Source organism: Diceros bicornis, chromosome 7, assembly GCF_020826845.1.
Source record: "Diceros bicornis minor isolate mBicDic1 chromosome 7, mDicBic1.mat.cur, whole genome shotgun sequence".
In the NCBI taxonomy this organism is placed as follows: domain Eukaryota; kingdom Metazoa; phylum Chordata; class Mammalia; order Perissodactyla; family Rhinocerotidae; genus Diceros; species Diceros bicornis.
In genome coordinates this window covers 14,703,231-14,726,417 of record NC_080746.1, presented here as the reverse complement: position 1 = coordinate 14,726,417, position 23,187 = coordinate 14,703,231, and the positions used below count along the sequence as shown (strand labels likewise).

The 23,187-nt window shown below is 58.4% G+C and overlaps 1 long non-coding RNA gene across 1 annotated transcript; it reads right to left on the bottom strand.

Moving 5' to 3' along the window:
- Window positions 1-1,406: 1,406 nt before the first annotated feature.
- Window positions 1,407-4,143, bottom strand: LOC131407891 (uncharacterized). The gene is made up of 4 exons (XR_009220683.1): window positions 3,897-4,143; window positions 3,065-3,244; window positions 2,235-2,425; window positions 1,407-1,457 (listed from the first exon to the last, which is right to left on the bottom strand). It is a non-coding gene; the product is annotated as an uncharacterized LOC131407891 (long non-coding RNA).
- Between the last annotated feature and the right edge of the window lie 19,044 nt (window positions 4,144-23,187).

The following is a 23,187-nucleotide window of genomic DNA, read 5'->3' as shown; positions in this document are numbered from 1 at the left end:
GGGGTCTCGTGAGGCCCCAGCGCCACGCTCCTCCCTCGGCTCACCCCTGCCCATCGCTGGACCTGGCCTGCGCCGCTCGGCCCCCCCTCTCGACAGTCCCGCTCTGCCGGCTTCTGCCTGTGAGGCTGAGGCTGAGGGTGAGGGTGTGAGAGGGCGGCCGGCGCCCCCGTCCCGTCAGAGGGGCCTCTGAGGGCCCACGGCTGTCACCAGGGAGGGTCCCTCCCGGGGCCTTCCGGGTTCCGCACACTCAGGTGAGGGAGCAGGGAGGGGACTGGCCGAGGGGGCAAGCGACCCTTGAGTTCCCAGACTCGGGTGCTTCTCTGCAGGAGGAGAGAACTTGGCCAAGTTGCCTTTGGAGTGGGCCCCAGAGTCACAGGTGTCTGAGCGGGGCAAAGTGGGCTGAGGTCGAGGTAGAGGGTGCTCGGTCCGAGGAGCCAGGGGCACGGCTGGAGACGTGGCGAGGGCGTCGTCTTGCACAGGCTTCCCGCACGGCTGGTGGGCTCCGGCGGACGCTGGGGCCGTCCTCCTCAGCAGGGGACTCTGGACTCGGCGGCTGGCGGGAGCTGCCCTCGGGCAAGAGCCTCCCCGGGGAGCTGCGGGAGACAGGGGGCACAGGCTGCAGCGAGGAGCAGCTGGGCCCGGGAGGGCCGGGCAGGCCAGGCAGGGGCGGCCACTCGAGGCCCACGGCCCTCCACCCGCCCCACCCCCTCCCTTCACAGAGGTCTCCTGCTGTCCCTCCCCCCAGGCCTTGGCCACACCCTGTCCCCAGGGCCCCCCTCCCAGCTCAGCCCCAAGCTGCCTGCAGCCCCTGGGGCTACACTACATCCTAGGCTCTGGGAGAAGAAGGACCCAGGAGAGAAGGGGAAGAGTCTCTACCTCAGCAGAAGTGAGATCAGGCCCCACGCTCCTTCCAGTCCTTGTCGGGATCCCCCTGGAAGCTAGAAATCAGGAGACTGGGTCACGGTGCTGAAGGCAGGGGCCTAGGGGTCTTCCCGGAGGCTGCGGGCAATGTCCCTTTAGGGGAGACCGTGGGGAGGTCAGACTCTGGAGCCCAGGCGTCGGTGTCCAAGGCCACGTCATCCCTGACGGGGAGGGCAAGGCTCCTGGCCCGTTGAGATTTGTCCTTGACTAGGTGCTTCCACCTCCACGGCAGCCCACGTGCCCCTGCCGGGCAACACCCATCTCCAGGCCCCTCCCGGCTTGGGCCTTGCTTCCCGGCAGAGACTCTGGCAAGGATCCGGGTTCTCGTCTCCCTCCCGGGAGCCTCCCCGAGGCCTCTGTCTCCTGAGGGACAGGCTCCGTCACGGGCATCCTCGGAGCCCGCGGAGCTGGGCGCTCAGGGACAGGAGAGAGGGAGGCCGGCGCTCGGGCCACGGGCCGAATGGCAGCAGCTTACCTTTCGAAGCTCCGCTTTTCTTCCTGGTCCTGCCGCTCCTCCCCCTCGGCTCCACTGGACGCTGAGAGGCGAGAAAAGAAACAGAAATCTCCAGGGCCTGAGACCCAGCGCGCCCCCTCCGCTCTCCAGACCAGCTGTGGACGCTCAGGGTTCAGGAGCGAGACGGCTTGCTACACCCAACCCCGGAGCTCTGTGCCGGCTCATTCCTTGTCCTCCTTTGCGAAGTGGACACCTGAACATCACATGGGTACGTTCTGTCTTCCTTCTTTGAAGAACATAAAGAAGGGTTTTCTATGTGAGACCCCCCGCCCCCACGGCTGTCTTCCGTCACTGTTCCCCTGCTCCAGAAACATACACGTTCTCAGCCCTACAGACACTTCTCAGTTTCCTCAGGTGAGCCTCTGATTCCCGAGGCCAGAGGCCCACTCCAGCCCCCCCTGCTCAGGGGCTCTCGGGGGCTCAGCAGTGCCCTCAGATCAAGCCCGACAGAGGAAAGGCTCCCTGAGACCCCCGCACGGGAGGGCGGCTGGTGACGGTGCTCGGGGCCTCTCCGCCCACAGAGATCCAACTCAGTAAGCAGTCCTCTGCCACGGGTCACTGCGTTGGGGACCCTGTCTGCAGCCCTCTGCCACACCTGGCCTCCTGCTCTGAGATCTTCGGATGGAAATCCTTGTGCCCACTCGAAGCCCTGCCCCCCCGGCCTGGCTTGTCCCTAGAAGGCTGATGTTCTATTCTTGCCCATCCCGGGAATCCCTCGAGTTGACTCAGAAAAGTGGAAGTCATCGCAGGAAAGAAGAGAGAATCGTCTTCCGCTGGGTCTCGGCCAAGGTTTTCTTACCTTCCTGATGTTTCTACGTCTCTTCCAAGGTGGTCGTAAACACGGATTCCTCTGGAGGTAGGGAAGGAACAGCAGGAGGAGCCCCAGTCCACACAGGGTGGCGAGGATGGGAGCAATCGCCCAGGAAGTGGGACTGGAGCTCAGCCAGCTAGCGATAACGCTTTTCAGACACCAGAGACCGCAGTCCATGTCTGAAAGGCAGTGCTGCTCTCAGGCAACTGAGCTCTGGGAGCGGCTTGGAGGCTATCAGCCCAGGCCCGCATCACAGGACTGTGGCCGTGTCACAAAGGGCTCCTGAGGCCGGGGGAGGGCGCAGATGGGGAGCAGGCTGGACCACAGCCCCTCCCCCACCACCCAGCCTGCAACTCCATCCCTCCACCCTCCTGGGCCTTCTAGACCTCCAGCCATTCCCTAGTCCTTCCACCCCGGGGAAGCCAGGTATCACCTGGTTCCTTGTATCTCTTGGAGATCTTGGTTTGAACCCACCAGTCTCATAGCCTTTGAAAGTCTGAAGTTCTCCCAGGAATGTCGGCTAGTTCCCAGAGATTTATACTCTCCCAATCTCCAATGTCCTCCACTCCGATTTTTTCTGTCTCCTCACACATTTACTTTCCCCGTGTATGTGAGAACATCTCAGGGCTACTCTCTTAGCCAACTGCAGCGACACGGTACGTTGTCATCAGCTCTACTCACCACGTCATACCTCAGATCCTCAGACCTTCTTCGTCTTGTAGCCGAAAGTTTGTACCCTTTGACCAGCCTCTCCCAATTTCCGCCGCCCCCCAGCCCCCGGCCACCACTTTGCGACTCTCTCTTTCTACGGGTCTGACCTTTCTTTGGTTTTCAGATTTCACATATAAAGTGAGACCACGCAGTATTTGTCGTTCTCTGTCTGGCTTGTTTCATTGAGCGGGACGCCCTCCAGGTTCATCCGTGTGGTGCGGATCTCAGCTCCACGTTTCCGCATCCTGAGGTTTTCAGTTTCGTCCATCCGGAAGCCGAACTTTAGACTTCTTTAATTTTGAGTCGTTAAGTCGTTATTGTTTCCATCAGCCTTTGCCATCTTCACTCAGAACGACTGACACACAAATTCACACTCATGATTTATTCTTTAAAAGAAGTATAGTCAAAATATCACTCATTAAACCTCCAAATAACGTATTTTACGTTAGTAGCTTTTATACTTCTGAGGTTAGAAAAGCCTCACAACGACCTTATGGGACATGCTGTGCGTACAGTACTCGCACACAGACACACACGTACACACACGTACACGTACATACACACATTTGCACAGACCAATTCAGTATTTCCGGACCCTAGAATGAAGCATTTCCTGCATGCTTTACATCTTTCATATGTTGTCTTGACCCTATTTCTTCTTACTCTGCCTCAAATACACAGTCTTCACTCTCCAGACTTTAGACACGTGTGTGGCCCAGGCGTGGGTCGGGGGAGCAAAAGTTCTGATCTTTAGAGTGGACCTTGGGACTGGGGACCACGGTCTGGGTTTGAGTCCAGGCTTAAGCAGCCCTGTCTGGTCTCCCTGGTGCGCCCTACACATATTCTCTTTCTCGGAGTAGGCCTCGCCTGCCCCCTCCTGCCCCTTCCTGCCCCTTCCTGCCCCCTCCAGGCCCCTGGAGCCCCAAGTCTTGCCTGTACCTTAGGGAGAGGGCACTTTGAAGTCCTAGAGGAATTCCCTGGTGACATCATCGGACGTCTTTTTTGGCAGTGGGAACTGGGGGTTCACGTAGGGATTGTACTTTTGGATCAGCCCGCAAGCCTCTCTTGCCGGCCTGCTGGTCTTCTCACGGTGAGGCTCTTTTGATTTCCAGAAGGGCGTGGTTTTCTATTTCCAGTCCCAGACCCAACAAGGGATCACAGGTTGCAGCTCTAAGGCTCTTTTTGCTTCCTGTCGTGCGTCTATCCGTATGGATAAGAGCCCTCGACTTTGAGAATCGTGATGGCCCGTGGGCTGGCAGGGCTCCCTTCCACTCTCCTAGTTGAACAGAGTTTAACTTCAATGCCCTTGGCAACTTTGCTTGCAGGAGAAGCACCTCTCTTTCTAAGGAAACTACAACGGCCCTAACAGGATTTTCAAGGAAGACTCCTCCCAGAAAGTCCCCCCACCCATATGCTCATCTCGTACAGCCCCTCTCCTCAAAAGCCACACTTGGGTTCTTAAAACAGAGCTTTGCCCTTTGCTCTTACTGATCTCGTTCTGAACGTGGATTTTTCAACAGCCACTCTCGGGCTTTCCTTCAGGAGACTGACACTTTCATCCAGGGCGGCAAGCTGCAAACACCAGCATTTTGAATCCTTTCCATCCCTGTAGATGGGGCTTCTGCTGCTCCCCAGTTTGCCGTTGGCCCAAGCCCTTCCAATTCTGGCATAGCCCCTGCAACCCTCACTGTTACCAGCCGGCCCTTGAAGACATCTGGGTCACCGCCATCCCAGGCTCTGGTGGTGATAACCACGGGCACATTACAGGCAGCTTATCCCATTAGCTAGTGTCTTGGCAAGGCCAGGAACGTCCCACCTAGTGATACTGGCTCAAGACAAGGCGGACGTGAGGGAAGCCATGTTGTGGCAAAGAAGCCCTATTGTGACTTTGAATGACCTCTGACACACTAACCCAGCTGGAGACGCACCCTCTAGGAGATCTAACTGCTCTGGGGATTTTACGACCCCTGCCGGTGCACGTACCTCCCAGCTGCGGCCAGATGATAACTTTCTGCTTTTGAGTTCCTTAGGAATGCGACGAGCCCGCAACAGAGAGTCTATGCTTATAGCCGTCATCGGCGAAACCTGAAAGCTCTGGTGTGGCATTCCCAGTCCGTAAGAGCAGGAGGTCAACATTCCGCACCCCCTCCCCTACAACCCACCGGCCTGTAGAACTGCTGTCAGATCTACTGCGCCCTGAAGCTGGTTTTTGTGGACGTGAGTCGGCCATCTTCCCTCTTGCTAGCAAGCTGTAATAAAAAAGTCCTTTTTCTCCTACCACCTTGCCTCTTGACTGCTGGCGTGTCTTGCGGCCAGCAGAAGGCCCACCTTGGGTGGTGACACTAGGAGGGAAGTTTTGGTGTGGGCGAGGTAATGAGGGGGAAGGGCAAAGTTCTCCGGTCACAGGCCCGGACTCGAAGCCCTGGTGTAGGGAAACCGGTGGCTGGGGGGCCCGAACGATGCGGCGGGAGTAGTGTCACTGACTGAGCAAAACCGTGGCGGATTGCTTGCCATCACCCTCTCCAGAGTCAGTGCTAGCCCTGGTGAAAACAGCGACAAAGACAGCCTTGGGACATGGCTCCAGGCACGCTGGAGAAGGACGGGGGACCCACAGACGCAGGGCTCCGGATGAACAGAGACGGGCTTCACCCTCTCCCGCGGCCTGGAAATAAGGGGACGTTGTGAAGCCGGGTACCTGAGGGTTACTGTCGATATTCAGTAAGACTCCCTTTGGACCTTGCTGTCAACAGACATTAATCTTGTCAACTTGCTGCTTCCTTGTTTCACCTGAGGGGTGACGCAAGGGTCACAAGGATTTAGGACCTTGTTTTACAGAAGAAAATGAGTGCCTTCAAGGGTCACCAGATAGCCAGCCCCCAGCTGCCATTGAAACCCAGAAGTCAGACTGCCCAGGGGCTCATCGGGAGGGAAAGAAACGAAGATGACCCCTTTGTTCCTCCAAAACTCCTGCTGCCAACCCCCTTAGCTCTATAAAAGCCCCTGCTTTCTTCCCTTGGCAAGGCGGATTGGAGAGAACCCACCCTCCCGCCTTCTCGTTTTGCCCCACGCGAATAGAATCAACCTTGCTCCGTCTCCAAGCACCCATGTCTCAGTGATTGGCTTCACTGCGCAGAGGACACACGAACTTTGAGATGAAGAGGTTCGGTATCAATTGTTTTCTTTCCTGCTATTGATGACAAATGTAAACCCCAGGCCCTTTGCCAATAAGGTCCAAGTTGAAAATCCCAGACGCCAAGAGAAAGAATTGGAAAAGAATCCTGTCATCAATGGCTCTTCTACCAAGATCAAACCCTGAATGGTCCTTATCAGAAATGGCTCATGACTGACAATCGTCACCACCGCAATACGAGGTAAGCACTAACGGAATAAGTCCAAGCAGACTTCTTGACCACAGTGGCTCCTGGAGATCAATACCTGTGATCATCAAAATTTAGATTCCACATTTCGTGATGGGCTGCTCCAGACACCCTGCCTCACCCCACGTCGGAACGCTCCGTGACCAGACTGCCTGAGTTTGGCACTTGTGCTGGGCGTGAGCAGAGAGAATGGACCTGAGGCTCTTTCTGTCTTTTCTGAAAATTCTTGCCATCACAGAGATTGTGTGATATCACCTCACACCTCTCAGAACGACTAAAGTGAAAAGCAGTGACAACGCTAAATGCTGGTGAGGACGCAGAGAAACTGGCTCACGCACCCATCGCTGGGAGCAATGTAAAATGGCCACAATCACTCTGGAAGAGAGTGTGGGAGTTTCTTCAAACAACATGTAGATACCACACGACCCAGCCGTTGTGGTCCGGGGCGTTTCTCCCCGAGAGATACAAATGGATGTGCACACAAAAACCTGCCCCTGAAGTTCACAGCACCTTCATTTGTCATAGCTCAAGAGCGTGAAAACCAAAGTCTTTCCACGTGGAAACGGTGAAACACACTGTGGTGCCACGTTGCCTCCTGCCCCCGCATCGCACCCTCGGCACCCCGCACCCGCCCGTCAGACGGTGACTGCCACACGGTCGCGCCGCGGCCCCGGCCCCCAGAAGGAGAAGGCAGGTCCAGGTGGGCAGGGCCCTTCACTCCTCCGGGGCAGAGGGGGACGGGCCCTCAGCAGCCTCCGTGCTCCCCGCCCGCATGCCCTGCGAGCTGGCGCCACAGTCCTCCTGCTCGCCGCTGCTGCGGCTGCTCCAGAGTGTGACGAGGGCAGACCCTGACCCTTCCTTCCCTTCCCTTCCCTTCCCTTCCCTTCCCTTCCCTTCCCTTCCCCTCCCCTCCCTGCCACACCCCTGCCCTCCCCTGCCCTCCCCTCCACTCCCGGCCCCTCCCCTCCCTTCCCTTCCCTTCTCCTCCCCCAGCAGGGCACACACAGAGGCCACAACCACTCCTGAAAACAACATATGTATTTGGGGAGACATTGGGGTAGGACGACCCCGATAGCACCCAGAGGATGGGCTATGGGAAAGAAATGGGTTTTCTCGGCATCTTAGGCCAGCTCTGGCCCCTGGGGCTGGCTTGGTGACCGCCATCAGGCATCCCTCTTGTCTGCTCCGGGGAGGAGGGAACCCTGTGGTAGCAGGAATGCCCAGCTACCCAGGCCTGCAGCCGTTTCTTCTGCCGCTGCCACTTGGAGGCACGAAGCGCTCGGCAAAGCCCCGATTTCTCTCCCAGGGCCCGTCCGATACACGTCGCCGTCGACGGAGCTTCTACAGCCCCGCCGTCGCTGTCCGGAAGCCATCTGCTCTTCACTGGTCCCCGGCTCTGGGCAGTGGCTGACCCGGGCTTGCCTTTTGCTAGGGGATCTTCTGCTACTCGGTCTTCTGGGTCGGCCTTGAAACATGGCAGAAAGTATCGCACCCTTCTCCAGAACCGTCGGTCTGCGGAAACCTGCTCCTTCTCGGGCAGGAGCTGGAGGGATTGGCTCCCAAGGCTGTGTCCACTGCCCCTGACCCGGGGACGGTGGCTCGTCCCCCTGGCTCGGGAAGCCCTCGGGCCTGCCAAGCTGTCGTCATCCTCTCCTGCCTCGGGACTCGTGTGTTCCTCGCTCTCGTCGATGGGCGGAAGGAGGTTGCTGGGACTCCAACGTGGGGTCTTACCCTTTGGTCTCCCGGGCTGCTGCCGCCCCTGGCTGCTCCATCCCCTCCCTGGGTCGAGATCACGTGGCATCTGGCCAGCTGGCCCGTCCCCACCGTTGTCTTCCCTCTGGCCACGGGACACCGACCCGTGCGAAGCCGAGCCGTCTGGGGCACGGGGCCCACGAGCGGGCGAGTCTCGAAGGAGCGTCCCGGCCGTGCAGCCTTGAGGCTGGTTCTCGGGCGCTGCCTTCCCTGGCCAGTCAAACTTCCTGGCCGGCTTCACTTTCGGGCACAGCTCCTTCGGATCCAGGGCAGCGGGCTTGGTCGGCGGCGAGGGGCTCTTCCCGGATCTTTGAGATGCGGGATTCCTCCAGGGCACAGCCACGTCGGCCAGCACGGCTTCCCAAAGAGCATCCCCAACCTCCCAGGCCTCTTGAGCCTTCGAAGAGTGGCACGCTGAGTCCACCTCCAGCCTCGGTGCCCCCTGGCAGGGGTCTCGTGAGGCCCCAGCGCCACGCTCCTCCCTCGGCTCACCCCTGCCCGTCGCTGGACCTGGCCTGCGCCGCTCGGCCCCCCCTCTCGACAGTCCCGCTCTGCCGGCTTCTGCCTGTGAGGCTGAGGCTGAGGGTGAGGGTGTGAGAGGGCGGCCGGCGCCCCCGTCCCGTCAGAGGGGCCTCTGAGGGCCCATGGCTGTCACCAGGGAGGGTCCCTCCCGGGGCCTTCCGGGTTCCCGCACACTCAGGTGAGGGAGCAGGGAGGGGACTGGCCGAGGGGGCAAGCGACCCTTGAGTTCCCAGACTCGGGTGCTTCTCTGCAGGAGGAGAGAACTTGGCCAAGTTGCCTTTGGAGTGGGCCCCAGAGTCACAGGTGTCTGAGCGGGGCAAAGTGGGCTGAGGTCGAGGTAGAGGGTGCTCGGTCCGAGGAGCCAGGGGCACGGCTGGAGACGTGGCGAGGGCGTCGTCTTGCACAGGCTTCCCGCACGGCTGGTGGGCTCCGGCGGACGCTGGGCCGTCCTCCTCAGCAGGGGACTCTGGACTCGGCGGCTGACGGGAGCTGCCCTCGGGCAAGAGCCTCCCCGGGGAGCTGCGGGAGACAGGGGGCACAGGCTGCAGCGAGGAGCAGCTGGGCCCGGGAGGGCCGGGCAGGCCAGGCAGGGGCGGCCACTCGAGGCCCACGGCCCTCCACCGCCCCACCCTCCCTTCACAGAGGTCTCCTGCTGTCCCTCCCCCCAGGCCTTGGCCACACCCTGTCCCCAGGGCCCCCCTCCCAGCTCAGCCCCAAGCTGCCTGCAGCCCCTGGGGCTACACTACATCCTAGGCTCTGGGAGAAGAAGGACCCAGGAGAGAAGGGGAAGAGTCTCTACCTCAGCAGAAGTGAGATCAGGCCCCACGCTCCTTCCAGTCCTTGTCGGGATCCCCTGGAAGCTAGAAATCAGGAGACTGGGTCACGGTGCTGAAGGCAGGGGCCTAGGGGTCTTCCCGGAGGCTGCGGGCAATGTCCCTTTAGGGGAGACCGTGGGGAGGTCAGACTCTGGAGCCCAGGCGTCGGTGTCCAAGGCCACGTCATCCCTGACGGGGAGGGCAAGGCTCCTGGCCCGTTGAGATTTGTCCTTGACTAGGTGCTTCCACCTCCACGGCAGCCCACGTGCCCCTGCCGGGCAACACCCATCTCCAGGCCCCTCCCGGCTTGGGCCTTGCTTCCCGGCAGAGACTCTGGCAAGGATCCGGGTTCTCGTCTCCCTCCCGGGAGCCTCCCCGAGGCCTCTGTCTCCTGAGGGACAGGCTCCGTCACGGGCATCCTCGGAGCCCGCGGAGCTGGGCGCTCAGGGACAGGAGAGAGGGAGGCCGGCGCTCGGGCCACGGGCCGAATGGCAGCAGCTTACCTTTCGAAGCTCCGCTTTTCTTCCTGGTCCTGCCGCTCCTCCCCCTCGGCTCCACTGGACGCTGAGAGGCGAGAAAAGAAACAGAAATCTCCAGGGCCTGAGACCCAGCGCGCCCCCTCCGCTCTCCAGACCAGCTGTGGACGCTCAGGGTTCAGGAGCGAGACGGCTTGCTACACCCAACCCCGGAGCTCTGTGCCGGCTCATTCCTTGTCCTCCTTTGCGAAGTGGACACCTGAACATCACATGGGTACGTTCTGTCTTCCTTCTTTGAAGAACATAAAGAAGGGTTTTCTATGTGAGACCCCCCGCCCCCACGGCTGTCTTCCGTCACTGTTCCCCTGCTCCAGAAACATACACGTTCTCAGCCCTACAGACACTTCTCAGTTTCCTCAGGTGAGCCTCTGATTCCCGAGGCCAGAGGCCCACTCCAGCCCCCCCTGCTCAGGGGCTCTCGGGGGCTCAGCAGTGCCCTCAGATCAAGCCCGACAGAGGAAAGGCTCCCTGAGACCCCCGCACGGGAGGGCGGCTGGTGACGGTGCTCGGGGCCTCTCCGCCCACAGAGATCCAACTCAGTAAGCAGTCCTCTGCCACGGGTCACTGCGTTGGGGACCCTGTCTGCAGCCCTCTGCCACACCTGGCCTCCTGCTCTGAGATCTTCGGATGGAAATCCTTGTGCCCACTCGAAGCCCTGCCCCCCCGGCCTGGCTTGTCCCTAGAAGGCTGATGTTCTATTCTTGCCCATCCCGGGAATCCCTCGAGTTGACTCAGAAAAGTGGAAGTCATCGCAGGAAAGAAGAGAGAATCGTCTTCCGCTGGGTCTCGGCCAAGGTTTTCTTACCTTCCTGATGTTTCTACGTCTCTTCCAAGGTGGTCGTAAACACGGATTCCTCTGGAGGTAGGGAAGGAACAGCAGGAGGAGCCCCAGTCCACACAGGGTGGCGAGGATGGGAGCAATCGCCCAGGAAGTGGGACTGGAGCTCAGCCAGCTAGCGATAACGCTTTTCAGACACCAGAGACCGCAGTCCATGTCTGAAAGGCAGTGCTGCTCTCAGGCAACTGAGCTCTGGGAGCGGCTTGGAGGCTATCAGCCCAGGCCCGCATCACAGGACTGTGGCCGTGTCACAAAGGGCTCCTGAGGCCGGGGGAGGGCGCAGATGGGGAGCAGGCTGGACCACAGCCCCTCCCCCACCACCCAGCCTGCAACTCCATCCCTCCACCCTCCTGGGCCTTCTAGACCTCCAGCCATTCCCTAGTCCTTCCACCCCGGGGAAGCCAGGTATCACCTGGTTCCTTGTATCTCTTGGAGATCTTGGTTTGAACCCACCAGTCTCATAGCCTTTGAAAGTCTGAAGTTCTCCCAGGAATGTCGGCTAGTTCCCAGAGATTTATACTCTCCCAATCTCCAATGTCCTCCACTCCGATTTTTTCTGTCTCCTCACACATTTACTTTCCCCGTGTATGTGAGAACATCTCAGGGCTACTCTCTTAGCCAACTGCAGCGACACGGTACGTTGTCATCAGCTCTACTCACCACGTCATACCTCAGATCCTCAGACCTTCTTCGTCTTGTAGCCGAAAGTTTGTACCCTTTGACCAGCCTCTCCCAATTTCCGCCGCCCCCCAGCCCCCGGCCACCACTTTGCGACTCTCTCTTTCTACGGGTCTGACCTTTCTTTGGTTTTCAGATTTCACATATAAAGTGAGACCACGCAGTATTTGTCGTTCTCTGTCTGGCTTGTTTCATTGAGCGGGACGCCCTCCAGGTTCATCCGTGTGGTGCGGATCTCAGCTCCACGTTTCCGCATCCTGAGGTTTTCAGTTTCGTCCATCCGGAAGCCGAACTTTAGACTTCTTTAATTTTGAGTCGTTAAGTCGTTATTGTTTCCATCAGCCTTTGCCATCTTCACTCAGAACGACTGACACACAAATTCACACTCATGATTTATTCTTTAAAAGAAGTATAGTCAAAATATCACTCATTAAACCTCCAAATAACGTATTTTACGTTAGTAGCTTTTATACTTCTGAGGTTAGAAAAGCCTCACAACGACCTTATGGGACATGCTGTGCGTACAGTACTCGCACACAGACACACACGTACACACACGTACACGTACATACACACATTTGCACAGACCAATTCAGTATTTCCGGACCCTAGAATGAAGCATTTCCTGCATGCTTTACATCTTTCATATGTTGTCTTGACCCTATTTCTTCTTACTCTGCCTCAAATACACAGTCTTCACTCTCCAGACTTTAGACACGTGTGTGGCCCAGGCGTGGGTCGGGGGAGCAAAAGTTCTGATCTTTAGAGTGGACCTTGGGACTGGGGACCACGGTCTGGGTTTGAGTCCAGGCTTAAGCAGCCCTGTCTGGTCTCCCTGGTGCGCCCTACACATATTCTCTTTCTCGGAGTAGGCCTCGCCTGCCCCCTCCTGCCCCTTCCTGCCCCTTCCTGCCCCCTCCAGGCCCCTGGAGCCCCAAGTCTTGCCTGTACCTTAGGGAGAGGGCACTTTGAAGTCCTAGAGGAATTCCCTGGTGACATCATCGGACGTCTTTTTTGGCAGTGGGAACTGGGGGTTCACGTAGGGATTGTACTTTTGGATCAGCCCGCAAGCCTCTCTTGCCGGCCTGCTGGTCTTCTCACGGTGAGGCTCTTTTGATTTCCAGAAGGGCGTGGTTTTCTATTTCCAGTCCCAGACCCAACAAGGGATCACAGGTTGCAGCTCTAAGGCTCTTTTTGCTTCCTGTCGTGCGTCTATCCGTATGGATAAGAGCCCTCGACTTTGAGAATCGTGATGGCCCGTGGGCTGGCAGGGCTCCCTTCCACTCTCCTAGTTGAACAGAGTTTAACTTCAATGCCCTTGGCAACTTTGCTTGCAGGAGAAGCACCTCTCTTTCTAAGGAAACTACAACGGCCCTAACAGGATTTTCAAGGAAGACTCCTCCCAGAAAGTCCCCCCACCCATATGCTCATCTCGTACAGCCCCTCTCCTCAAAAGCCACACTTGGGTTCTTAAAACAGAGCTTTGCCCTTTGCTCTTACTGATCTCGTTCTGAACGTGGATTTTTCAACAGCCACTCTCGGGCTTTCCTTCAGGAGACTGACACTTTCATCCAGGGCGGCAAGCTGCAAACACCAGCATTTTGAATCCTTTCCATCCCTGTAGATGGGGCTTCTGCTGCTCCCCAGTTTGCCGTTGGCCCAAGCCCTTCCAATTCTGGCATAGCCCCTGCAACCCTCACTGTTACCAGCCGGCCCTTGAAGACATCTGGGTCACCGCCATCCCAGGCTCTGGTGGTGATAACCACGGGCACATTACAGGCAGCTTATCCCATTAGCTAGTGTCTTGGCAAGGCCAGGAACGTCCCACCTAGTGATACTGGCTCAAGACAAGGCGGACGTGAGGGAAGCCATGTTGTGGCAAAGAAGCCCTATTGTGACTTTGAATGACCTCTGACACACTAACCCAGCTGGAGACGCACCCTCTAGGAGATCTAACTGCTCTGGGGATTTTACGACCCCTGCCGGTGCACGTACCTCCCAGCTGCGGCCAGATGATAACTTTCTGCTTTTGAGTTCCTTAGGAATGCGACGAGCCCGCAACAGAGAGTCTATGCTTATAGCCGTCATCGGCGAAACCTGAAAGCTCTGGTGTGGCATTCCCAGTCCGTAAGAGCAGGAGGTCAACATTCCGCACCCCCTCCCCTACAACCCACCGGCCTGTAGAACTGCTGTCAGATCTACTGCGCCCTGAAGCTGGTTTTTGTGGACGTGAGTCGGCCATCTTCCCTCTTGCTAGCAAGCTGTAATAAAAAAGTCCTTTTTCTCCTACCACCTTGCCTCTTGACTGCTGGCGTGTCTTGCGGCCAGCAGAAGGCCCACCTTGGGTGGTGACACTAGGAGGGAAGTTTTGGTGTGGGCGAGGTAATGAGGGGGAAGGGCAAAGTTCTCCGGTCACAGGCCCGGACTCGAAGCCCTGGTGTAGGGAAACCGGTGGCTGGGGGGCCCGAACGATGCGGCGGGAGTAGTGTCACTGACTGAGCAAAACCGTGGCGGATTGCTTGCCATCACCCTCTCCAGAGTCAGTGCTAGCCCTGGTGAAAACAGCGACAAAGACAGCCTTGGGACATGGCTCCAGGCACGCTGGAGAAGGACGGGGGACCCACAGACGCAGGGCTCCGGATGAACAGAGACGGGCTTCACCCTCTCCCGCGGCCTGGAAATAAGGGGACGTTGTGAAGCCGGGTACCTGAGGGTTACTGTCGATATTCAGTAAGACTCCCTTTGGACCTTGCTGTCAACAGACATTAATCTTGTCAACTTGCTGCTTCCTTGTTTCACCTGAGGGGTGACGCAAGGGTCACAAGGATTTAGGACCTTGTTTTACAGAAGAAAATGAGTGCCTTCAAGGGTCACCAGATAGCCAGCCCCCAGCTGCCATTGAAACCCAGAAGTCAGACTGCCCAGGGGCTCATCGGGAGGGAAAGAAACGAAGATGACCCCTTTGTTCCTCCAAAACTCCTGCTGCCAACCCCCTTAGCTCTATAAAAGCCCCTGCTTTCTTCCCTTGGCAAGGCGGATTGGAGAGAACCCACCCTCCCGCCTTCTCGTTTTGCCCCACGCGAATAGAATCAACCTTGCTCCGTCTCCAAGCACCCATGTCTCAGTGATTGGCTTCACTGCGCAGAGGACACACGAACTTTGAGATGAAGAGGTTCGGTATCAATTGTTTTCTTTCCTGCTATTGATGACAAATGTAAACCCCAGGCCCTTTGCCAATAAGGTCCAAGTTGAAAATCCCAGACGCCAAGAGAAAGAATTGGAAAAGAATCCTGTCATCAATGGCTCTTCTACCAAGATCAAACCCTGAATGGTCCTTATCAGAAATGGCTCATGACTGACAATCGTCACCACCGCAATACGAGGTAAGCACTAACGGAATAAGTCCAAGCAGACTTCTTGACCACAGTGGCTCCTGGAGATCAATACCTGTGATCATCAAAATTTAGATTCCACATTTCGTGATGGGCTGCTCCAGACACCCTGCCTCACCCCACGTCGGAACGCTCCGTGACCAGACTGCCTGAGTTTGGCACTTGTGCTGGGCGTGAGCAGAGAGAATGGACCTGAGGCTCTTTCTGTCTTTTCTGAAAATTCTTGCCATCACAGAGATTGTGTGATATCACCTCACACCTCTCAGAACGACTAAAGTGAAAAGCAGTGACAACGCTAAATGCTGGTGAGGACGCAGAGAAACTGGCTCACGCACCCATCGCTGGGAGCAATGTAAAATGGCCACAATCACTCTGGAAGAGAGTGTGGGAGTTTCTTCAAACAACATGTAGATACCACACGACCCAGCCGTTGTGGTCCGGGGCGTTTCTCCCCGAGAGATACAAATGGATGTGCACACAAAAACCTGCCCCTGAAGTTCACAGCACCTTCATTTGTCATAGCTCAAGAGCGTGAAAACCAAAGTCTTTCCACGTGGAAACGGTGAAACACACTGTGGTGCCACGTTGCCTCCTGCCCCCGCATCGCACCCTCGGCACCCCGCACCCGCCCGTCAGACGGTGACTGCCACACGGTCGCGCCGCGGCCCCGGCCCCCAGAAGGAGAAGGCAGGTCCAGGTGGGCAGGGCCCTTCACTCCTCCGGGGCAGAGGGGGACGGGCCCTCAGCAGCCTCCGTGCTCCCCGCCCGCATGCCCTGCGAGCTGGCGCCACAGTCCTCCTGCTCGCCGCTGCTGCGGCTGCTCCAGAGTGTGACGAGGGCAGACCCTGACCCTTCCTTCCCTTCCCTTCCCTTCCCTTCCCTTCCCTTCCCTTCCCTTCCCCTCCCCTCCCTGCCACACCCCTGCCCTCCCCTGCCCTCCCCTCCACTCCCGGCCCCTCCCCTCCCTTCCCTTCCCTTCTCCTCCCCCAGCAGGGCACACACAGAGGCCACAACCACTCCTGAAAACAACATATGTATTTGGGGAGACATTGGGGTAGGACGACCCCGATAGCACCCAGAGGATGGGCTATGGGAAAGAAATGGGTTTTCTCGGCATCTTAGGCCAGCTCTGGCCCCTGGGGCTGGCTTGGTGACCGCCATCAGGCATCCCTCTTGTCTGCTCCGGGGAGGAGGGAACCCTGTGGTAGCAGGAATGCCCAGCTACCCAGGCCTGCAGCCGTTTCTTCTGCCGCTGCCACTTGGAGGCACGAAGCGCTCGGCAAAGCCCCGATTTCTCTCCCAGGGCCCGTCCGATACACGTCGCCGTCGACGGAGCTTCTACAGCCCCGCCGTCGCTGTCCGGAAGCCATCTGCTCTTCACTGGTCCCCGGCTCTGGGCAGTGGCTGACCCGGGCTTGCCTTTTGCTAGGGGATCTTCTGCTACTCGGTCTTCTGGGTCGGCCTTGAAACATGGCAGAAAGTATCGCACCCTTCTCCAGAACCGTCGGTCTGCGGAAACCTGCTCCTTCTCGGGCAGGAGCTGGAGGGATTGGCTCCCAAGGCTGTGTCCACTGCCCCTGACCCGGGGACGGTGGCTCGTCCCCCTGGCTCGGGAAGCCCTCGGGCCTGCCAAGCTGTCGTCATCCTCTCCTGCCTCGGGACTCGTGTGTTCCTCGCTCTCGTCGATGGGCGGAAGGAGGTTGCTGGGACTCCAACGTGGGGTCTTACCCTTTGGTCTCCCGGGCTGCTGCCGCCCCTGGCTGCTCCATCCCCTCCCTGGGTCGAGATCACGTGGCATCTGGCCAGCTGGCCCGTCCCCACCGTTGTCTTCCCTCTGGCCACGGGACACCGACCCGTGCGAAGCCGAGCCGTCTGGGGCACGGGGCCCACGAGCGGGCGAGTCTCGAAGGAGCGTCCCGGCCGTGCAGCCTTGAGGCTGGTTCTCGGGCGCTGCCTTCCCTGGCCAGTCAAACTTCCTGGCCGGCTTCACTTTCGGGCACAGCTCCTTCGGATCCAGGGCAGCGGGCTTGGTCGGCGGCGAGGGGCTCTTCCCGGATCTTTGAGATGCGGGATTCCTCCAGGGCACAGCCACGTCGGCCAGCACGGCTTCCCAAAGAGCATCCCCAACCTCCCAGGCCTCTTGAGCCTTCGAAGAGTGGCACGCTGAGTCCACCTCCAGCCTCGGTGCCCCCTGGCAGGGGTCTCGTGAGGCCCCAGCGCCACGCTCCTCCCTCGGCTCACCCCTGCCCGTCGCTGGACCTGGCCTGCGCCGCTCGGCCCCCCTCTCGACAGTCCCGCTCTGCCGGCTTCTGCCTGTGAGGCTGAGGCTGAGGGTGAGGGTGTGAGAGGGCGGCCGGCGCCCCCGTCCCGTCAGAGGGGCCTCTGAGGGCCCACGGCTGTCACCAGGGAGGGTCCCTCCCGGGGCCTTCCGGGTTCCCGCACACTCAGGTGAGGGAGCAGGGAGGGGACTGGCCGAGGGGGCAAGCGACCCTTGAGTTCCCAGACTCGGGTGCTTCTCTGCAGGAGGAGAGAACTTGGCCAAGTTGCCTTTGGAGTGGGCCCCAGAGTCACAGGTGTCTGAGCGGGGCAAAGTGGGCTGAGGTCGAGGTAGAGGGTGCTCGGTCCGAGGAGCCAGGGGCACGGCTGGAGACGTGGCGAGGGCGTCGTCTTGCACAGGCTTCCCGCACGGCTGGTGGGCTCCGGCGGACGCTGGGCCGTCCTCCTCAGCAGGGGACTCTGGACTCGGCGGCTGACGGGAGCTGCCCTCGGGCAAGAGCCTCCCCGGGGAGCTGCGGGAGACAGGGGGCACAGGCTGCAGCGAGGAGCAGCTGGGCCCGGGAGGGCCGGGCAGGCCAGGCAGGGGCGGCCACTCGAGGCCCACGGCCCTCCACCGCCCCACCCTCCCTTCACAGAGGTCTCCTGCTGTCCCTCCCCCCAGGCCTTGGCCACACCCTGTCCCCAGGGCCCCCCTCCCAGCTCAGCCCCAAGCTGCCTGCAGCCCCTGGGGCTACACTACATCCTAGGCTCTGGGAGAAGAAGGACCCAGGAGAGAAGGGGAAGAGTCTCTACCTCAGCAGAAGTGAGATCAGGCCCCACGCTCCTTCCAGTCCTTGTCGGGATCCCCTGGAAGCTAGAAATCAGGAGACTGGGTCACGGTGCTGAAGGCAGGGGCCTAGGGGTCTTCCCGGAGGCTGCGGGCAATGTCCCTTTAGGGGAGACCGTGGGGAGGTCAGACTCTGGAGCCCAGGCGTCGGTGTCCAAGGCCACGTCATCCCTGACGGGGAGGGCAAGGCTCCTGGCCCGTTGAGATTTGTCCTTGACTAGGTGCTTCCACCTCCACGGCAGCCCACGTGCCCCTGCCGGGCAACACCCATCTCCAGGCCCCTCCCGGCTTGGGCCTTGCTTCCCGGCAGAGACTCTGGCAAGGATCCGGGTTCTCGTCTCCCTCCCGGGAGCCTCCCCGAGGCCTCTGTCTCCTGAGGGACAGGCTCCGTCACGGGCATCCTCGGAGCCCGCGGAGCTGGGCGCTCAGGGACAGGAGAGAGGGAGGCCGGCGCTCGGGCCACGGGCCGAATGGCAGCAGCTTACCTTTCGAAGCTCCGCTTTTCTTCCTGGTCCTGCCGCTCCTCCCCCTCGGCTCCACTGGACGCTGAGAGGCGAGAAAAGAAACAGAAATCTCCAGGGCCTGAGACCCAGCGCGCCCCCTCCGCTCTCCAGACCAGCTGTGGACGCTCAGGGTTCAGGAGCGAGACGGCTTGCTACACCCAACCCCGGAGCTCTGTGCCGGCTCATTCCTTGTCCTCCTTTGCGAAGTGGACACCTGAACATCACATGGGTACGTTCTGTCTTCCTTCTTTGAAGAACATAAAGAAGGGTTTTCTATGTGAGACCCCCCGCCCCCACGGCTGTCTTCCGTCACTGTTCCCCTGCTCCAGAAACATACACGTTCTCAGCCCTACAGACACTTCTCAGTTTCCTCAGGTGAGCCTCTGATTCCCGAGGCCAGAGGCCCACTCCAGCCCCCCCTGCTCAGGGGCTCTCGGGGGCTCAGCAGTGCCCTCAGATCAAGCCCGACAGAGGAAAGGCTCCCTGAGACCCCCGCACGGGAGGGCGGCTGGTGACGGTGCTCGGGGCCTCTCCGCCCACAGAGATCCAACTCAGTAAGCAGTCCTCTGCCACGGGTCACTGCGTTGGGGACCCTGTCTGCAGCCCTCTGCCACACCTGGCCTCCTGCTCTGAGATCTTCGGATGGAAATCCTTGTGCCCACTCGAAGCCCTGCCCCCCCGGCCTGGCTTGTCCCTAGAAGGCTGATGTTCTATTCTTGCCCATCCCGGGAATCCCTCGAGTTGACTCAGAAAAGTGGAAGTCATCGCAGGAAAGAAGAGAGAATCGTCTTCCGCTGGGTCTCGGCCAAGGTTTTCTTACCTTCCTGATGTTTCTACGTCTCTTCCAAGGTGGTCGTAAACACGGATTCCTCTGGAGGTAGGGAAGGAACAGCAGGAGGAGCCCCAGTCCACACAGGGTGGCGAGGATGGGAGCAATCGCCCAGGAAGTGGGACTGGAGCTCAGCCAGCTAGCGATAACGCTTTTCAGACACCAGAGACCGCAGTCCATGTCTGAAAGGCAGTGCTGCTCTCAGGCAACTGAGCTCTGGGAGCGGCTTGGAGGCTATCAGCCCAGGCCCGCATCACAGGACTGTGGCCGTGTCACAAAGGGCTCCTGAGGCCGGGGGAGGGCGCAGATGGGGAGCAGGCTGGACCACAGCCCCTCCCCCACCACCCAGCCTGCAACTCCATCCCTCCACCCTCCTGGGCCTTCTAGACCTCCAGCCATTCCCTAGTCCTTCCACCCCGGGGAAGCCAGGTATCACCTGGTTCCTTGTATCTCTTGGAGATCTTGGTTTGAACCCACCAGTCTCATAGCCTTTGAAAGTCTGAAGTTCTCCCAGGAATGTCGGCTAGTTCCCAGAGATTTATACTCTCCCAATCTCCAATGTCCTCCACTCCGATTTTTTCTGTCTCCTCACACATTTACTTTCCCCGTGTATGTGAGAACATCTCAGGGCTACTCTCTTAGCCAACTGCAGCGACACGGTACGTTGTCATCAGCTCTACTCACCACGTCATACCTCAGATCCTCAGACCTTCTTCGTCTTGTAGCCGAAAGTTTGTACCCTTTGACCAGCCTCTCCCAATTTCCGCCGCCCCCCAGCCCCCGGCCACCACTTTGCGACTCTCTCTTTCTACGGGTCTGACCTTTCTTTGGTTTTCAGATTTCACATATAAAGTGAGACCACGCAGTATTTGTCGTTCTCTGTCTGGCTTGTTTCATTGAGCGGGACGCCCTCCAGGTTCATCCGTGTGGTGCGGATCTCAGCTCCACGTTTCCGCATCCTGAGGTTTTCAGTTTCGTCCATCCGGAAGCCGAACTTTAGACTTCTTTAATTTTGAGTCGTTAAGTCGTTATTGTTTCCATCAGCCTTTGCCATCTTCACTCAGAACGACTGACACACAAATTCACACTCATGATTTATTCTTTAAAAGAAGTATAGTCAAAATATCACTCATTAAACCTCCAAATAACGTATTTTACGTTAGTAGCTTTTATACTTCTGAGGTTAGAAAAGCCTCACAACGACCTTATGGGACATGCTGTGCGTACAGTACTCGCACACAGACACACACGTACACACACGTACACGTACATACACACATTTGCACAGACCAATTCAGTATTTCCGGACCCTAGAATGAAGCATTTCCTGCATGCTTTACATCTTTCATATGTTGTCTTGACCCTATTTCTTCTTACTCTGCCTCAAATACACAGTCTTCACTCTCCAGACTTTAGACACGTGTGTGGCCCAGGCGTGGGTCGGGGGAGCAAAAGTTCTGATCTTTAGAGTGGACCTTGGGACTGGGGACCACGGTCTGGGTTTGAGTCCAGGCTTAAGCAGCCCTGTCTGGTCTCCCTGGTGCGCCCTACACATATTCTCTTTCTCGGAGTAGGCCTCGCCTGCCCCCTCCTGCCCCTTCCTGCCCCTTCCTGCCCCTTCCTGCCCCCTCCAGGCCCCTGGAGCCCCAAGTCTTGCCTGTACCTTAGGGAGAGGGCACTTTGAAGTCCTAGAGGAATTCCCTGGTGACATCATCGGACGTCTTTTTTGGCAGTGGGAACTGGGGGTTCACGTAGGGATTGTACTTTTGGATCAGCCCGCAAGCCTCTCTTGCCGGCCTGCTGGTCTTCTCACGGTGAGGCTCTTTTGATTTCCAGAAGGGCGTGGTTTTCTATTTCCAGTCCCAGACCCAACAAGGGATCACAGGTTGCAGCTCTAAGGCTCTTTTTGCTTCCTGTCGTGCGTCTATCCGTATGGATAAGAGCCCTCAACTTTGAGAATCGTGATGGCCCGTGGGCTGGCAGGGCTCCCTTCCACTCTCCTAGTTGAACAGAGTTTAACTTCAATGCCCTTGGCAACTTTGCTTGCAGGAGAAGCACCTCTCTTTCTAAGGAAACTACAACGGCCCTAACAGGATTTTCAAGGAAGACTCCTCCCAGAAAGTCCCCCCACCCATATGCTCATCTCGTACAGCCCCTCTCCTCAAAAGCCACACTTGGGTTCTTAAAACAGAGCTTTGCCCTTTGCTCTTACTGATCTCGTTCTGAACGTGGATTTTTCAACAGCCACTCTCGGGCTTTCCTTCAGGAGACTGACACTTTCATCCAGGGCGGCAAGCTGCAAACACCAGCATTTTGAATCCTTTCCATCCCTGTAGATGGGGCTTCTGCTGCTCCCCAGTTTGCCGTTGGCCCAAGCCCTTCCAATTCTGGCATAGCCCCTGCAACCCTCACTGTTACCAGCCGGCCCTTGAAGACATCTGGGTCACCGCCATCCCAGGCTCTGGTGGTGATAACCACGGGCACATTACAGGCAGCTTATCCCATTAGCTAGTGTCTTGGCAAGGCCAGGAACGTCCCACCTAGTGATACTGGCTCAAGACAAGGCGGACGTGAGGGAAGCCATGTTGTGGCAAAGAAGCCCTATTGTGACTTTGAATGACCTCTGACACACTAACCCAGCTGGAGACGCACCCTCTAGGAGATCTAACTGCTCTGGGGATTTTACGACCCCTGCCGGTGCACGTACCTCCCAGCTGCGGCCAGATGATAACTTTCTGCTTTTGAGTTCCTTAGGAATGCGACGAGCCCGCAACAGAGAGTCTATGCTTATAGCCGTCATCGGCGAAACCTGAAAGCTCTGGTGTGGCATTCCCAGTCCGTAAGAGCAGGAGGTCAACATTCCGCACCCCCTCCCCTACAACCCACCGGCCTGTAGAACTGCTGTCAGATCTACTGCGCCCTGAAGCTGGTTTTTGTGGACGTGAGTCGGCCATCTTCCCTCTTGCTAGCAAGCTGTAATAAAAAAGTCCTTTTTCTCCTACCACCTTGCCTCTTGACTGCTGGCGTGTCTTGCGGCCAGCAGAAGGCCCACCTTGGGTGGTGACACTAGGAGGGAAGTTTTGGTGTGGGCGAGGTAATGAGGGGGAAGGGCAAAGTTCTCCGGTCACAGGCCCGGACTCGAAGCCCTGGTGTAGGGAAACCGGTGGCCGGGGGGGCCCGAACGATGCGGCGGGAGTAGTGTCACTGACTGAGCAAAACCGTGGCGGATTGCTTGCCATCACCCTCTCCAGAGTCAGTGCTAGCCCTGGTGAAAACAGCGACAAAGACAGCCTTGGGACATGGCTCCAGGCACGCTGGAGAAGGACGGGGGACCCACAGACGCAGGGCTCCGGATGAACAGAGACGGGCTTCACCCTCTCCCGCGGCCTGGAAATAAGGGGACGTTGTGAAGCCGGGTACCTGAGGGTTACTGTCGATATTCAGTAAGACTCCCTTTGGACCTTGCTGTCAACAGACATTAATCTTGTCAACTTGCTGCTTCCTTGTTTCACCTGAGGGGTGACGCAAGGGTCACAAGGATTTAGGACCTTGTTTTACAGAAGAAAATGAGTGCCTTCAAGGGTCACCAGATAGCCAGCCCCCAGCTGCCATTGAAACCCAGAAGTCAGACTGCCCAGGGGCTCATCGGGAGGGAAAGAAACGAAGATGACCCCTTTGTTCCTCCAAAACTCCTGCTGCCAACCCCCTTAGCTCTATAAAAGCCCCTGCTTTCTTCCCTTGGCAAGGCGGATTGGAGAGAACCCACCCTCCCGCCTTCTCGTTTTGCCCCACGCGAATAGAATCAACCTTGCTCCGTCTCCAAGCACCCATGTCTCAGTGATTGGCTTCACTGCGCAGAGGACACACGAACTTTGAGATGAAGAG